This window comes from Falco punctatus (assembly GCF_963210335.1).
Source record: "Falco punctatus genome assembly, chromosome: Z".
In the NCBI taxonomy this organism is placed as follows: domain Eukaryota; kingdom Metazoa; phylum Chordata; class Aves; order Falconiformes; family Falconidae; genus Falco; species Falco punctatus.
The window spans coordinates 4,271,397-4,288,337 of NC_137586.1; the positions used below are offsets into that span (position 1 = coordinate 4,271,397).

The window sequence follows — 16,941 nt, forward strand, 5'->3', positions numbered from 1 at the left end:
GTCAGGCTGGGTGCCATAACCCCTTATTAGTTACTTTAAAAAATAGGTTACATGACTGATGGGTTCCCTGTGGAAATGTGAAGATGACATTGTGTCCCTTTAAAAATAACTTGTCACGCAAGACGCTAAATTAATAACAGCACTTCACATTTTTTAATACAGGCTTTCACCCAAAAATGTCTTTTAGAAATATTAGGTAATTAAATTGTCAAGTGTAGAGTGAGTGCGTGAATGTCTTGGCTGAAAACACCAACTTCTGGGATAAAACTAAGAGAAAACTTACATAGTAACAATTCATATGGATTGAGGATCGGATGAGTATTATGCAAACATATTGTTATATACAAAACCCTATGGGTGGAATACATGGCCATTTTCAGCCATACAGAATGAATGTAGAAACTGCTTCCAGCCTCAGGCATGGAAAATTACTGTCCTGTTACTTTCAGGAGTAAGGAGAACTAACTTGCAGGTTTTTATGCAATTGGACAAAATTTAATACAATCAAATACGTTTAAGATATCAAATTGCAAAAGCAAGTGCTCATGAAGGAGCAGAAAGTGGGAATGTGATTAGGAAATTGTGGCCTGCAGGTGTTTGGGTTTTTTTTTGTTGTTTTGTTTGTTCTTTTTATTAAACAGCGATTTCAGTAGTCATAAATGGCTATCAGGAGTTCAGAGTTATGCATTGCCTCAAAGGCATTGCTTGTTTGATTAAAGAGCAGGTATTAGTTGCACCATGCTCCTCAAAGCAGTATTGTAACAGAGGAAACGCTAGATCTGAGAGCTCCAGACCTCCTTCTCCCAGATGCTTAGCAACTTCACCTTGAATAGGCTGCAAGCCCAATGCCTTTGCTGCCTTGTGAGTACCTGTATTCAGAACAAAGTAATCTCTTTGACCAAAGTCCTTTACCTAGGCAAGAAAGAAAAAAGCTGAGAGCCTCTTGCCATTCAGCCCCTGTGACCTTACACGTGCTGTTTTATTCATCTTTTTCGCTGAACAACCAGAAATGTTCACCAGATACTTCACTGGCAAGCTTTTTCTACCCAAAGGCTCATTTTTCTTCCAGGGGTTGTGAGGCAGGCATCAAATCACTTCCTTTAATCAACCTGGTTGTCTCACAACAGAGGAAAAGTACTGTTGTTTTGTTCTGAAGAGCTGGGCAGCACTCTCATGGACTTCCTTATGCAGAGTGAACTTCAGCTCTGTGCACAGTTCTTTTGTCAACATGGAGATTGCTTCCTCAGGACTTGATGGCTGATTACAAAAGCAGCTTTTCCTTGTGCCGGTGTGCATGCATGCACACAGTTTTAGGACTGTTTTGCACAGCTGATGCTCTGCCATGATCCTGTAAATATAATTGAAATTCACTTTATTTTCCTGCCTTTTTTACGTTCCAATTTATGCCAGTCTGTGCCGGAAAACAAACCTTACAGAACAGTTGAAAAGTTTCCAAATTAACAGGCTCCCTAAAAAAAGCCACCTTTGGAGTTTACTGGCTTGCCATCTTCATGGGTATTTTATTCTTTATGTGACCTTTCCATTTAAAAATGAGAACTCTTACACAAAACATCTTTCAGCCTGTACACTACCTGCAAAAATCTTATTACAGGTGCTAACCAGTCCTTTTCCTGCCTTTTTTTTTTTAATGATTATTTTGTTTTTTTACTGAGTCCAACCTTCTTTTGTATTTCTGGAGCATTTACTGTCCTTATTCTCTCTGCCACAGCATCACCTTCAGCCATGAACATGGAGAGTACTGTACTAACCCCCTTCGGATTGTATCTTCAGTAAAGCCAATCAACGAAGCTAACTAAAATGAGCCTAAAGAATCAAAATTATGCGTATAGAAATGGCTTAGCCCAAGAGCTGTGTGGCATTCAGCACACATTTTAAGGGCAAAGCCAATAAGGCTCCCTTGAGCAAAGCAATTCCAAGAAGCTCAATCAGGAGTGACCAGTCTCGGTGAACCCACAGATACAGGGTTTGATGTCTCTAAGGAGTCTCTGGATCGCTATTAGTCAGGAAGTGAACAGATTAAGACGGGAAGCTCCCAGGCTGAGCCAGAGGTGGCAGCCAGGTTCCTTCACTGGTTAAACCACTTTGGGCACTTTCAAGTCTGGGGTGAAGGAGTTGGCACTTCAAAGCCCAGTTGTATCAGTTGCCGGTGGCATTCAAACTTTATCTCTGTCTGCAACCTGCCAAGGCAGATGTGCCTCTTTGAGCAATGGGTATCGGAGGGCTAAGGCACAACGTGAGATGGCTGGAGGAAGGGCACCCTCACTAAAGAGGGTGCAACAGCCCTCCAAAATGATCATATTAATCCAGGCTGGTGAAGCAGATCCAGAGTCTCACCAGTGTCCTCTCAAATCACATCTATGGTAAGGCTTGTGATACTCAACTTGATGCACTTTTTTTTGAAAAAGTGGCTCAATATAGCCCTTTTAAGCAGAAGTAGTCCAAGATCATAGAAAGGTTTGGGTTGAAAGGGACCTTAAAGATCATCTAGTTCCACCCCCCTGCTATGGGCAGGGACACCTTTCGTTAGACCAGGTTATTCAAAGCCATATAACTCTCTTAGAGCTACTGTGGGGAGGTGAAAAGCATTACTGCTACAATAACACCACTGTTAAATATTTCTGCTTATCTGAGTGATGATAGGATAGTTGTAAGAGCTTTTTGTAGTCTTTCATTCTTCCAGGGACTCCCATCTTCTGACATAATGTCTTCTTCCCTCTTCTAACAGTCACGAGGAGTTTACTAGTATGATAAATGTCTTCACAGTAAAAAATGGCATTATAAAACCTGACTGTAATCAGGGATAAAAGCATCTGTTGTGGTGCTGAACATTTGTTCATGGTCAGTTCTTCACAAAGCAGTTATTTTTCATTTTACAAGCAGAAGGATGACTTTTACAGTGCCTCTCTCCCCCAGTGTTCCCCGAGAGCTGAAAAATAAAATTTGTACTCTTCAGTGTCCCTGACATAAATGTGAGGCATCAGGTTTCTGCAGGGCAGACAATTTTGTCAGTGTTGCATGAGACAAAGTAGCATCCAAGCCATTCTTTCAAGTTTTTATTTGGTCATAATGTCAACAGGTCAATAGACCTGTTTTTGTCATTAATGGGAACAGATATGAACTTTTTTTTATCCTTGGCCTGTGTATGTTTCATAATCAAATGTTCCTTTACAGCTAGGAAATTAACATCAGAAAAAAAAAAAAAAAGGGAAGAATTCTGCTCTTAGGCACTGCCATATGTCTTTCCAGGTGGAAATATAACAGGGTGCAGTAAGGCAAGGATTTTGGAGGGACGCTGTTGTGCTTGGGTGTTGGAAAGCATATGGTGCAATAATATTCCAGCTCTGACTGTGAATTTTCCTTCTCTTGTCTTCTCTGGCAAATATGATTGTTCTAATATATATTCAACTACTCTGTTTGTGTCTAGGAATAGAGTGTTCCTCTGTCGTCAAAGCTACCTATTAGATCAGGTCCCACTTCAGAGAGAACCCCAGAAGAAGCAGAGAAGTAGTATGAAAAATTTCCTCACTAGTTGCCTGAGCCACCACTATAATGTACAAGCGGTAATGGAGGCTTGGATTTCAATGGCCTTAATGGAGACTTTAGGATGCTGAAATTCCAGGAGAAGGAATTCCTCCCCATCTTAAAGCAGTAACTGCTCCAAAGAAAAACAATGCTGGTCCTCAGCCAATTTTTGTGCCGCTGCAGTAATGCTGAGCTGCAGTTGGCTTGGTCTCAGGAATTCCTTCCTAGCCTTGGAGGTGACTGCATGGAAAGTATTACATTTCAGAACTTATTATTTATTGTTTAAGTTTTTCAGTGTTCTTTTCAGGGCATCATGCTGCAGAAGCATTAGCAAAACCTGAGCTCCCATCATCCTTCTCTTCTGTGCTTGACCAGGCTTGTCTTGGACTACAGAGGGAGCTTCACATCTCCAGGGCCTTCATGTGCTTGGAATCCAGGGATATTCTTCAGATCCATGTGTAATCAGAGATTATAGCAAAAAGTAGTAGAAGTAGTTATATTTGTTTCAGTACTATCTTTGAGTATCAGGTCAGTGTACAAGACAGTTTCGGAGTGAGGCTGTTGCTTGTGGCTTCTGAGGAAAAAGGCATACATCTCAGGTACTCAGCAGTTTTGACATAAGAAGCCTGTGCAGGGAAGTTTTTGTGTAATCATCAGCATTTTAATAGCAAGTTTCTATTTTGAAACTGGAGGGGGTTTTATGTCTCCTAAAACATACCATTATTATCTTTAGAGCTATTGTATCTAATGTAACTGGAGATATTTGTATTGTCCAATCCTTTTTAAAAATCCTATTAGGCTTTTTACCTCTGTGATTTCTGTCTGCATAAAATCCCCTAGAGAAAAAATTACCCCCTTACAAAGTTCCCAGCACATATACCACTGAGGGTATTTCTACAGGCGTTCTGCATTGTGGTGTCCAAACAGTTGGCAACCTGAAGCTGTGTTTGCCAGCGTGGGTGAAAGAAAGTTGTGGACATGTATTTGGGCAAGGCTCAAATCTGCCAGCTTTGCAGTGTGGTTGTAGTAGAGCTGTAAGCAACAGCACCTAAATACTGAGTAGTTCACTACATTCCTAAAACTAGCTGTGCCTCTATCTCTCTTCTTCCTTTCCCTACCTTTTCTTGCCTTGCCTTACCTCCTTCTTGCCTGTTGTCCCCAGAAGCTGAAAATGCAAAATAATGCAAACTAACTCAATCTCATGCACAGTATATGCAAAACAAATATTGCAGATTCTGTTATAAAGTGGAATCTGAGTTGTGATTCCAGGCAGTGAATTGTGAGCATCACCTGATAAGCCTTGGTAGTGGCACACCAAATATTCATCAGACTGTTTATCTGCCCTGCTGCAGTGCCATTGTGGATACCTGCATGTATTGGTTGTATATACTGGCTGAATGAACTGGGCATCATCATCACTGTGTTCTTGACGAAATGCTTGCTCTTACTTCACAGATACAGAGCAGGGCAGAGTTGGCAAGATCTATGGGAATGTCATTTGTAGCAAAATGGTAGCAGCATCTTGCTTTCCCAGCAAGTGCATGCTCTATTAGCACTCTCCACCTGCTGAGTCTTTAATTCTATTGTGTTTTATATTTTAATATATTAATATAATTTGCTCCACAACCACAGCAAAAGAAGGTAGCAAGGTTTTCTAAGGGTAACAGTGGACACTGCTGTGTTGATAGCAGTAACCCTTGGAAGCAGTAGGACCTCATCTTGTCCCTGCTCATAAGCGCCAGATCTCTTCAGGAGACTGTACATGCGCCTTTACAGCATTTTAAACATTGATGCCTTTTAATCTGCTTTGCTTCTCTGAGGGATAGCTCTCTGTGAACAATCATGCCTGAGATAGTCTGAACTTGCTGTTTCTCCTTGATGATCAGGATCTGATGAGAGCATTGTTCTCCCTTTCCTTTTTACTGCCTTTTCTGTGAGAAGAATCAGTATTTTGAAAAATTCAGAAATGTCACCTTAAGGAGTTTATAATTCCTTCTGTCCATGTCCTGCTGGCCCACTGTTATCTGGTGATGGTGATGGTGGTAAATAAAGGATGAAGTCCTATTTCTAGAAGTCTGAACACAGTAAGGAGTAAAAACACAGTGAGAAACATATGTAGCAAACCTTCACAAGTCTGATAAAAAAACAGCTCGCTCATGAGGTTTTGAGAAACATTCCCATAAACTGCAAGGCTCTGAAGTGAGTTTATTGTGGGTCCTGGGTGCTGGGTCCTCCTTATAACCACTGACTCTTCTCCATCAAGTGTATACTTGGGTGGCAGTGAAACATTTTATCTCTCCTATTGCCTTTTCTCCCAGGGAATCCTGCAAATGTCTCTGGTTTGGGAGTTCCAGTCTACCAATGGGAAAGTTACAGTATGGTACAGTCATTAATTTCACTGTGCTGTGAGTCCAGATTTACTGGTGGTATGTTTTAAACAGAATGAGTTGCCCAGAGCTTTGGGAAAGCACTTAGTGGGAATGTCAAGTACACTGATAAGTTACGACAGAATTACAGGGATTGCAAATTGTACCAGAAACAGAAACAATACAACTTCTTGCCCATTATCTTATCTACATGAGTGTATCTGACCAAGCTTGCACATTTATCCAGCTTTAAAACTTCAGCCCTCATTTGGGGTGTAAAATGTGATGTAGAGTTGATAAGCCAGGGACGTTGCTCCAGATGTCATTAGCAATCTGTTTTTATTGTTCAGTGTTACTGGAGATCTACCTGGAGGCTTTTAGCAGGAGCAGAAAGCTGCTTTGTGCTGTGTGTTAAACAGTAGCAGGCAGTTCTGGCCTCAATTAGATATTAATCTAATAGCCCAGATTCTGCAAATTTTTACCTATTTTGTTACCACTATACTCGTGTGAGTGGCCCCAAACAGGTCAGCATTTGAGTCAAGTTACTCATGAGACAGTTTGTAGGTTTAACCTGTAGATTCAGTGTTTAAGTCAAAATTATGGAAGAAACAAGTCCTCTGCCCCTTTTTATTGCTTTTCAGCAGCCATACCTAGCAAAAGTTGCATTGATTTAGAATTTTAGAATTAGAAGCTTGTTCGCATTTGAAGAGAAATAAACCCCTTCAGAGACCATCTAAATGCTTCTTTTAGATGCAAATAAAGCTTGGTAGTAGAAATACTCCTTAGAGAAGTTTTATTGACTCCAGCGGATTTCGGTGCCTCTGGAGCAACTGAAAGAACTGTTTCCCGAAAAGGGAAGGATTTAGCTCAAGCAAGAGGCTTCCCCTGACACAAACAGCTGTTTCTTGTCACAGAAGAGAGAAAAGCTGCAAAAGAAATAGGACATAAAGCATGGAGCGAATAAAACTGCTGCTTCCCTGCAAACACCCCTTACAAAGTCTTGAGCATAGGAGGGCTTTGCAGCTCGTGATGCAAAGGGCAGGGGGTGGGTTTCGTGGGCTGGGCTGAGAGTTGACATCAAGAGGAAATTGAAACCCAGCATTGGTGGAAGCTGTCTGTGATGCAGAGGTGAAGGCTGGCTCTGGCTTGACGCTTAGAGGAGGTGAGAGGGGGGGACAGCCTGCGATTCCAAGAGTGAAAGAAGCAGGAGTCCACGAGTGGAGGAGAAACAGAGAGAAAAGGGCAATCTGGCATAATAGGAGGGCAGCCACAGCATATGTAGAAGGTAAATAAGTAATCACAGTAAAATAAGGGGCAATTTGAATGAAAAACTTCTGGTTGCTGCTGCTCTCCTGGTCTGGCTGGATTTCTTGCAGATGATATGTGGTGTTCTTTCTACAGCATGTTGCTGATACGTTCGTGCAAACCTTTACAGGACATCTAGCTCCATAGTGATCTGCATTAATCTGAAAGCTTTGTTAAAAGTTGTGAATCAACTCCAAACACAAGAGAATTAGTTTTCAAACGGTGATTGTTTTTTTTTTTTTAAAGTAAAATACATTTCTATGGAAGAAAATGAGCATTCAGAGAAAAGCATGGCACATTTGTAAGATGCGTGCATGTTATGGGAGGTGGGATTGCAAGCTAAAGATCACTGGCAATTAGCTGCTGAACTTCACATGTGCTTTAGATTGCTTCCTTTAGATGTGTGAGTGTGCTCTTAACACCTACACTGAACATAGTTGCTAAAAACTCTTGGAGTATTTAACTAATTCTAATAATAGTTTTATATGTTAAGAGAATGATGTGGAATTATAGAAGTAGGAAATAAAGAGGGATCATAATGGAAACTGACTGTGCGATGAAGTGTAAACAAATCAGAAGTCAAATTAAGCCCTATTAAATCTGACTCAGTTATGATTTGCCTCAACTTGACTTCTCCGGGTTTGCAGGGTGTTTTTTCCTGTGCTACCTAAATAGTATTTGAGCATTGTGCAGATGCTGCCAAGTTAATCAAACGAACAGTTGTTTGAGCACAAGCATGAGTTTTAGGGATGACTGATCAGGGCATTTGCTGAGGCTGCAGGTCATATGGGACCCTGTTAAACTAAATAGTAATGCAAATCATCCAGTGTGTGGATGGGAATGGGAGAAGAAAGGAACCTGTATCTTGGCATCTGACCCTACAAATGTGACATTGGCTTTGCCCTTGAAGAGATTTAAGATCTTATTTCCTGTTTCCAAGTAAATCTCTTATCTAGGATCTACTATCCACTATCCACCAATATGCCGAGAGATTGCAGTAATGAATCTTTCCATCACATCCTGGGGAGGCTGCTAGCAGCACTGCACTTCTCTGACATTACACGCTCTAATTACATGGAAGGTTTTTAAGAGTGCTGAAAAATCTCAGAAAAAAGGAAAAGATAAAAACTAAGATTTCAAAAAATGGCAGACCAGGATAAAGATGAACTCCAACAGAGAAAATGCAGCTTATTTCATTTTGTGCTTGTTTCATGGGCAAAAAAAAATAAATATTAAAATACTTAGCTCTTCCTGCAGGAATGCAGAAACCACAAAGACAGGCTGCAGTAATTGCAAATAAATGCATTACAGAGGGATGATGCATCACCCCTGCCCTAGTACAGCTTTGCTTTGAAGAACTAAATGACTCTCCAGCTACACATTCTCTCCAGCCCTGTGCTCAGCAGTGTTTTGCACCCTGTCTCTGGGCAGAAGGCCAGGATGCTTATGTCCATAACTACCTTTTCAAAAGACTTTTTCACAGATATAGCATAATGAGAGATTTGATGGAGTAATTAGGTGTAGTATTTTAAATTAACAGTAACCAAACAACTTGATTTTTGCCCCCAACTGATCCAGATTTTGTAATGGGCAGGACTAAAATAAACTTGGTTTAGGATCAATGTACAGAAGTGCCTAAACTTTTTTTCTAGAATAATTCTAAGATTTCTAAAGCATGTGAATGCATTGTGGTTTTGAAAGACACCAACTATTTCTGACTAAGACGTTTAAAGACTACAGGTATTTCTGACCACTAGTGTTGGTTTCAGCCACGTCTAAATCTCTGCTTTTGCAGAGTGATTTCATTCTGGGCTGTTACTCCATTTACTGTAATATTAACTAATTTTTAGAAGTCCACTTCATATTTCAGGCACAAGTGTGTATTTCTAAAGTATTGGAAAACAGCAGTGTTTCCCTATCAGGAAAAGTGAGAAAATGGGAGCAGAGTCATAGAGTAGTAAGTATTTGCATTTATATAGCATCTCTCAAAGGATATAGAAACACTTTGAAAATATTGTTGCCCAAGATCCAGGGAATTTTCATTAAAAGGTTATGTGATATTTCCAGATCTACCACTAACTACACTGAATGTGATGAAGGAGATGCAGACAGGTGTTTCTGACCTCCCAGAGGTCTGACTTCCCATGGGAAGGGAAACTTGGAAAATGGAAGTCAGTCTATCTTATTAAATAGCTCAGCTGTTCGTTCTCTGACCCATAGACATGATATACTCTGGATGATAACGTGGGGAGCCATGCATGAAGGAAGGGACAACCTTAAGTTTTACAGCTCAAGTCTAACTGTCTCGAGCTTTGACAGCACAGCTGACGATATTCATATGGGTTTTAATTAGAATAGCCCGTTTTTACTGAATTCTGAGAATGTCAGTTTGCTAATTTTACCTTGTGTTCCTTTTCAGACCAGACTTTACCTGGAAAGCATTTTTTTAAATTGGGTTGTGGGAGATTTATTAGGTCACTGAAAGTGACGGACTAGAGATGTGATCAATAGTTTGTTGTTGGGAAAAGGGGTGCTGGGGGATGTGTTGCAGGTCAAGCGAATTGCTCTAATGGGACTAAAAAGTCACAGACCAGGAAAATTACTTTTTATTGTATTTGCTCATCATCATCAGTTATAACCCTTAGTGTTCGTTTATCACCTTTTCAGCGACTATTCCCCAAAGAATTAGGATGCATTTGCCTTACAAAACTCTCGAGTGTGATTCTTACTATTTCAGTATTAAGACATGAAAAGGATTGTTGTAAAATGTTTAAATTTATTGCTTATAACTGTCAATATAGTCTCTGCTAGGAATATTAGCTTTAAATAGTACATGAGAAATAGCTTACTAAAAATCTCACTGGGTCTCTGGATCTTAACAGTGAGGATGTACACCCACCGAGGAGCTTTTAGCTCTCTTTTACAAGAACAGAAAGAGAAGTACAACCTCTGAAATGAAATCTCACTCTACCGTCTCTGGCCTTAAATGCTAAGTCAGAAGAGCATCCTTCTGTGTGACAAGGTTAAACACAGTATTTCTGCATTCTTAGCTGCTTGTGTGCTTTTAGCAAAATGCCTCTTTCTAGTCCTGTAACACTGGGCAAATCAGTAGTTCCAAGTTTTAAATTCAGTTATGTATATCCTGACTTGAGATCTGAGAAAGAAATAGCTGTTGGCCTGTTTTTACTGGAAAAATGAAAGCTGTGTACTCAGTTATCAATTCTGTTTTTCTGCTGCTTCTGTCAATACCCCATAAGTGATTTTACATGTAAAAATTGTGCACGATCATCTTTGTTGGAGGGTCTGTATGTTCCATGGGATCCTGGCAAGCGTTCAGTGTTTTGTAGTTCCTGAACTATTTAATGCTATCTCCTCTTTTAAAACAATTTCTTATTTTTCAACCATATTTATTTTACAGTTGATTTTAAAATTCTATAACTTTGAATATTTCAATTATGATATATTTTTCAGTGTCCTAGTAAGGGGCTTTTACCTATCAATATTATTTCCGTGCTTAAGTCATGTAGTTTGTGACATTTCTAGAATGCAACATTCTGTTCTGAAAAGAAAAGCAAATATCAGTTTTAGTGGATGTCTACATCTGTATTTATTGATGTAAAGATAAACATAAATACATTAAGGACCTCCAGTTCATTGGACGTTTAATTTTTGGAAATAAGACTACAACCAGTGGAATTTTCTTAGCATGGGCAGTTTCCTGTAACTACAGCTGAAATCTATACACTTCCCAGTTAGACAACTAATAATAAGAATATCAGTTTCAAAGAGCAGATTCAAAGTTCTGTAGATATCTATCCCCTTCGCTTCTCAATAAATCTATTTTGCAAGAGGTTTGTATTCTTTATGATGAAACCCAAATATATTGCTATGTTGTATGTTGGAGTAATCCACAACTTTTAGCAGCCTATGCTCTGGAATGAAAATCACTGGATGACTGGGAATGTTGCTTCTTACAAAACAATTTGAGCTCAGCAAAAGTGTGTGGCTCCTATTGCTTTTCATCCAAGCTTTTGACATCTCTTAAGGCTTAGAACAGAATGAGAGGTATTATTAGTTAGGTAAATGAATCCCACCTGCAGTGCTTTTCATTATCTAACAAAATAGCATGGTTTCAGTTAGGGGTGAAAACAAATTGCTTGTGGTCCTAGACCTCAAAATTCATCATATTTTCTGGGCCACATAGCAGATTATTTCTTACATGATTTTTTTCACTGTTGATTAATTTTTGGCAGCACTATGCAGATAGATAGAGAGGAAAGAAAATCTGTTCTGAGACAAAGTACTAAAGTTTTGTAGAATTTCAAGGCAAATTTATTAAGTGGACTCCTGGGAGTATTCATTCAAACATTACAATAAGCTATTAAGATAGTCTGTGGAATCTCCATCCTTGTAGATACTCAAAACTTACTGGAGAAAGCCCAGCACAACTTGTCACTGTTTCAGAGCAGGCCTTGCTCTGAGTAGCATGTTGGACTAGAGGACCTCCAAAAGTTCCTGCCTTCATAAATTAATCTGTATGAGTTTTTGGCTCTATGAACATGAGAGTTCAATCCCAGTTTAGCCATGGAATCTAATCATTTGAGCTGAGTCGACCTGTCACCCTGATCTTAGTTCCCATTACATATTCAGACTATTTGGCCAGTATTGATGCTCCCAGTCTGTCCTTCTGTGTTCACTTTTCATTCCATGAAGCTTGATACCTCTCCTTTCTTCCAGGAGTTTTTGGGTGATGATGAAATTTTAACTGATGACATTAAAATTAAATATGACATTTAGATGAAAACATCCTGTTTTCTTGGTTTCTCCCCCTACCAATAACATCTAGAATGCTTTTTAAAGAGGAAAGAAATTAAAACAAATCTATGAGGAGGAAGGTGGTTTGGGTGGGTGATAATGTCATCTGTACATTGGGCTTAATCCATGTTAGGTAGTGTATTTGAGGGTACTGGTGGATGAAAAGCTGGACATGACCCAGCAATGTGCACTCACAGCCCAGAAAGCCAACTGTATCCAGGGCTGCATCAAAAGCAGCCTGGACAGCAGGTCATGGGAGAAGATTCTTCCCCTCTATTCCACTCTCGTGAGACCCTACATGTGTTTAGTTCTGGGGCCCCCAGCATAAGAAGGACATGGACCTGATGGAGCAAGTCCAGAGGAAGACACAAAAATGATCAGCAGGCTGGAACCCCTCTCCTGGACAGGGTTGTCCAGCCTGGAGAAGAGAAGGCTCCAGGGCGACATTATTGCAGCCTTTCAGTAATTAAAGGAGGCTTGTAAGAAGATGGGTATACATTTTTTAGCAGGGCATGTAGTGCTAGGACAAGGAGGAATGGCTTTAAACTAACAGGGAGGAGATTTATACTAGATATAAGGAAGAAATATTTTACGCTGAGGGTGGTGAGACACTGGCACAGGCGGCCCAGAGAGGTGCCCGATGGCCCATCCCTGGGAACATCCAAGGCCAGGCTGGACGAGCTCTGAGCAACCTGATCCAGCTGAAGGTGTCCCTGCCCATGGCAGGGGGCTGCGCTGGAGGGACTTTGAAGGTCCCTTCCCACCCAAACCGTTCCGTGATTCTATGATTAATCTCACTTAGTTTTAGTTGTAAAGAAGCTTAGAGCTTTTGTCTAAGCAATAGTAATTTAAGTAATTCCTGTAGTCAGTGGGGAGAGAGAAGCACACCCAATGGCTGATTTACCTGTCTACCTTAAAAAACAAAAAAAATATTTCTGGAGATGCCTGTTTCCATCTGCTGGTTGTAGCAGGAGTCTGCTGAGCAGCTCTTCTATCACTGAGAGCGCTAAAATTCAGTCAAATGAATTCTGCATTTTATCCTCCACACACGTGTTCTAGGCAGGCCCACAGCAAAAGCCAGCACACGTTTCTTCCAGAAGGGAAGTGGGATTTAATTTTCTTAAAAATTTCAGTTCAGAAAAAGCACAGTATATATTCTTCATTAGATGTATATTTAAGTAATGCTATCAAGATTGAGCATTAATGAGACTTTTTGCCACTTCTAATGTAATATGCTGGTTGTGTTTTCTCTTCCTGTATAATGTGACACCCAGAAAATTTAGTTTCTGTTATTTGCAGTAAACAGAGCAAAAACCCATAGGTGAAGGAGTCTAGTGCCTGAACTGTGGAAGTTAGACATGCAAAAAGAAGACATTTGGATCATGAACTTTAGGACCTGGGTATATTTTTATGCAATTTTTTTTGGGCAGAAGGTAGTCTGATAGTCTGGTATATTATTTACAGTTAAAGTATTTGAGTGAATGGACATAGTGTTAAGAATTTCCCATGTAAAGAAAAAGTAGGGCTTGTAGTTCTCCTTAATCTACACGTACAATGTTAATTGGTTCCCAGGGAAACCATTAAGGTAGGATTTGAAGAGTACAAATGAGAAAATATGATAAAGCAGAGCTGGAGGATGAATCTCATATAAAAGTCTCTGAAAGTGAGTAAGCAACCCTGAATATTAACTAGATTTGAGGTGGAGGTTCCCAGTAGTGAATGAGGACCTAAGAACTGATCCTAAGAGTGTGCAGAGTATTAAATGATACAAAGAAAAGTAATTTTAGAGATGTGACGTGGTGTTTTCAGCCTACATAATACCTTAATCCTCAGACCTACTATTCTAAAACCATCAGCTGTGGTTAATCAGGAATGCTTACAGCAGGGATTGAAATGGCCAGTTCACTCCTTTTTTCCAATCAAATTTTGCTTTCAACTACACTGCTGTCCTATGTGCTTCTGAAGGTAGGATTCAGTATATCATCTGGATCTTCTTTTCACTGCAAGCCAAATGAAAAATTACATTTGACTCACTTGCTATACAAGCTGGTTAGTTTTCCCTCTGGACATTCATTGGTCAGTAATACCACACACACACACCCCCCCAATTTTTATATGTCTTAAAATGCATTTTCATTGTGTTTCTAAGACATCTGGATGGAGCTGAGTCATTGTTCCTAACCTAGTCCTGTACTGGAGCTGTTCCATAGGATGGGAGATTTTTCAGTCTGGCTGGTTCATGCCATTTAGCTGGTGCCTCTGACTTCCAAGGTCCCTTCCTAGCTTTTTACACTTACAGTTTTCCTTATGCAGGGCATGAGGAATCATACTGGTATTCTAGCTTAATCCCTCCTGGGGACAAACAGGAAGGCAGGCAGTGGTACACATGCTGAGTGACACAATTTCATCAGCACAGTCTTTAACTACAGGGAAGCTGCATCTCTTTGCTAACTAACCCATGTTGTGATGCTCACCATCCTTTCTGAGTCAGATTAACTCTTACCTGGAGGCTGAAAGGAGCAGCCTGAGTGTCAAGATAGGCAGAGTTCTTGCCACTCTCAATAGCTTGGCTCTATTTTCGCTCTTTTTGCACATGATAGTTGACTCTCCAGACTCTGAGAAAGAACTGTTACCCTCTGATATTAAGGCCAACACTTGAGCAGTAGCAGATGTCAGTGTCTCTGGGTTGCCATGTGAGTTCTTCTCAAATGAGGCAATGAATGATGTGTCTGTTATCGTTGCTGGGAAGGAGAAATTGTAATAACCCATCATAGCCAGTGTTGGCCATAGCATAACCACACCAAAAGTCATCATCCAAAGGCTGGACTGAAAGTCTCTTAAGATCAATACCAACTCCTGGGGTTGAAAGTTTGCCCAGCTGGAGCTGGCAGGTCTGGTCCTGTCTGTGCATGGATGATGCAAAGGACACTGCTGGCTACCCTTTCTCCTGTGCTGGTACATCACCCTCTCACCCATACTGAAAATATCTGCTGCACGCTGGCATGTTGTGAACTCCATGGTGGATGGTGCACACTTCTCCATGTGCAGTAATGTCAGGTGGACACGCAGGAGCTGCAGTGCAGTAGAGCTTTGCAATGGGTGGGGTTGTTCTAAAGGTTTTTTTGTAATGGAAGTGTCATGGATGAATTCTTCATCCTTTCTCACTAGGTGTTATTTCATTTATCATCAGAGATCCTTGCTTTTCAAGAGTTTATTCTTTTTTAGCTCATGGCTGGAGACTTAAAAAATTAACATCTCATTAGTTTATTATAATTTTGAAAACTAATTCTCTGAAACCTCTGGTTTCTATATTGCTGGAATCTCACACTGTAAAATATAGAAGAGTTTGTGTCCTTCAGAGTGGCCTTAAATGGCAGTAGCACAAAGAAAGCAATCAGATGCCATTAGCATCCTTCTGCTGGACTAATGGCCAGCAAAATCTGGTGAAGATGCCTGGAGCTTTCTACCATCACTGTTGTGATTTTGTACATAATGGCCCATGAGCAGTGACACAACATCCAGCTCACCTACGCAACATTTATCTGAGTCATAGCATCACACCGTCAGGCCTCTGCACCTGCACGTCCCTCCCCAGCAGTGCAGTGTGCCAGCTAAGGCAAAGTGAGGCCAAGCACTTCTCCCAGAGTTACACAGTGAGGTAGTAGCATTTCTGCAGTTAAAAACCCCTGTCTCTACATGGCTCTTAGGCTTTCTGTCCTGGCCACTTGTGTGACATGTCTTCATCCTCCTGTCTTTCTAGACGGACTTTTTTGTTGGAAAATCAGCCTGTGCTGTGCAAAAATAGAGACATGATATGATGTTGTCCGAAGATTTCAGCAGGGCTTACTTGAGAATGCCACAAGTCACTTATTCAAGCCATCATTTTGCAAGCACTTCCAGCTGACAAAAGCCAGCACAGCTGCCAAAAGCATTCGTTCTTCTCACCCCTTCATCTCCAGCTTCCCTGCTCAGGACTCCTGTGTATCAGCCCCTCTCCTGTTTTTAGGAGTGTTTGTGTGCTTGTGCAAAGAATTTGGACTGGGAAGCTGATCCACATGAAAACTCACCCTTTAAATCCTTTTTCTGCTGGGTTTATTTTAAACTGGATTACCTCTCTGATAGTCACAACACATTCGTGCAAACACTAATGCTATAAAACTGAAGGAGCAGTGCAGCAGCAAAGACAGGTAGCTGAGAGCAGGACAGGTTTGCTTGTTCCATTGGTAATACCAGCTTAGATCAGGTTGTAGTACTTGTAATACTGCAGCTTCATGTTATCTTCAGCCATTAAACAACCATTCTGTCCTGGCACACCATGAACATTTCCATAAAATAATGTAGTCTGAACAGCTAGTTGGAAATGTTTGAGAAAGTGGTATTTATTTATTTTTTTAATTAGGGCCTGCTAGACCAGATGCTGCATTTTGATAAAGCAACTGTGCAGATGTCGGAAAGTCAAAGGAAACCGTTTCTGTACCCCAAATTATGTAATTTAGTCTCTTCCAGAGTCAGGAGATGCTGTGTCGCCCCAGGGTAGCGTGCAAGTGGTAACAGTGCACAGATCAGGCTGTGGACACAGAAAACATGAAGGGAGGAGAAAAGGCCTTTGACAGCCTCCCAAGCTGGGAGGCAGAGGTCAGAGAGGGGAAAGGAGCTGTTGTACTTTGGATGTTTGACTTGTCAGAATTTGTTTAGTGAATAAACAGAAATGTTTCCCAAAGTTCCTTTTCTGGGCCCTGGGCACATCTGTTACATGTTCAGAAAAGGAGCTAAAATAACAGGGGGAAAAAAGTTAACTCTCTAACATCAGATATAGGGAAGGAGCAATATCCACTTCTGGCTCTCAAATTCTAACTGTGAGGGGGGGAAACTTCACCCTCTAGCCCACTCCAAAAGAAATGGCAACAAGGAG

At 40.7% G+C, this 16,941-nt stretch overlaps 1 protein-coding gene across 7 annotated transcripts in view; it reads left to right on the forward strand.

Moving 5' to 3' along the window:
- The window catches only part of ST8SIA5 (ST8 alpha-N-acetyl-neuraminide alpha-2,8-sialyltransferase 5), an 89,045-nt gene that overhangs the window by 7,388 nt on the left and 64,716 nt on the right, over positions 1 to 16,941 (forward strand). For 2 of the 7 annotated variants that reach the window (XM_080371629.1, XM_080371628.1), the window contains exon 1: positions 4 to 7,194. The exons of 4 other annotated variants lie outside the window; for them this stretch is intronic. The gene's annotated coding sequence lies outside the window, so the exon portion shown is untranslated. Of the gene's footprint in view, positions 1 to 3; positions 7,195 to 16,941 lie in introns of those variants that run through there. One more of the 7 variants, XM_080371630.1, reaches the window with a different exon arrangement.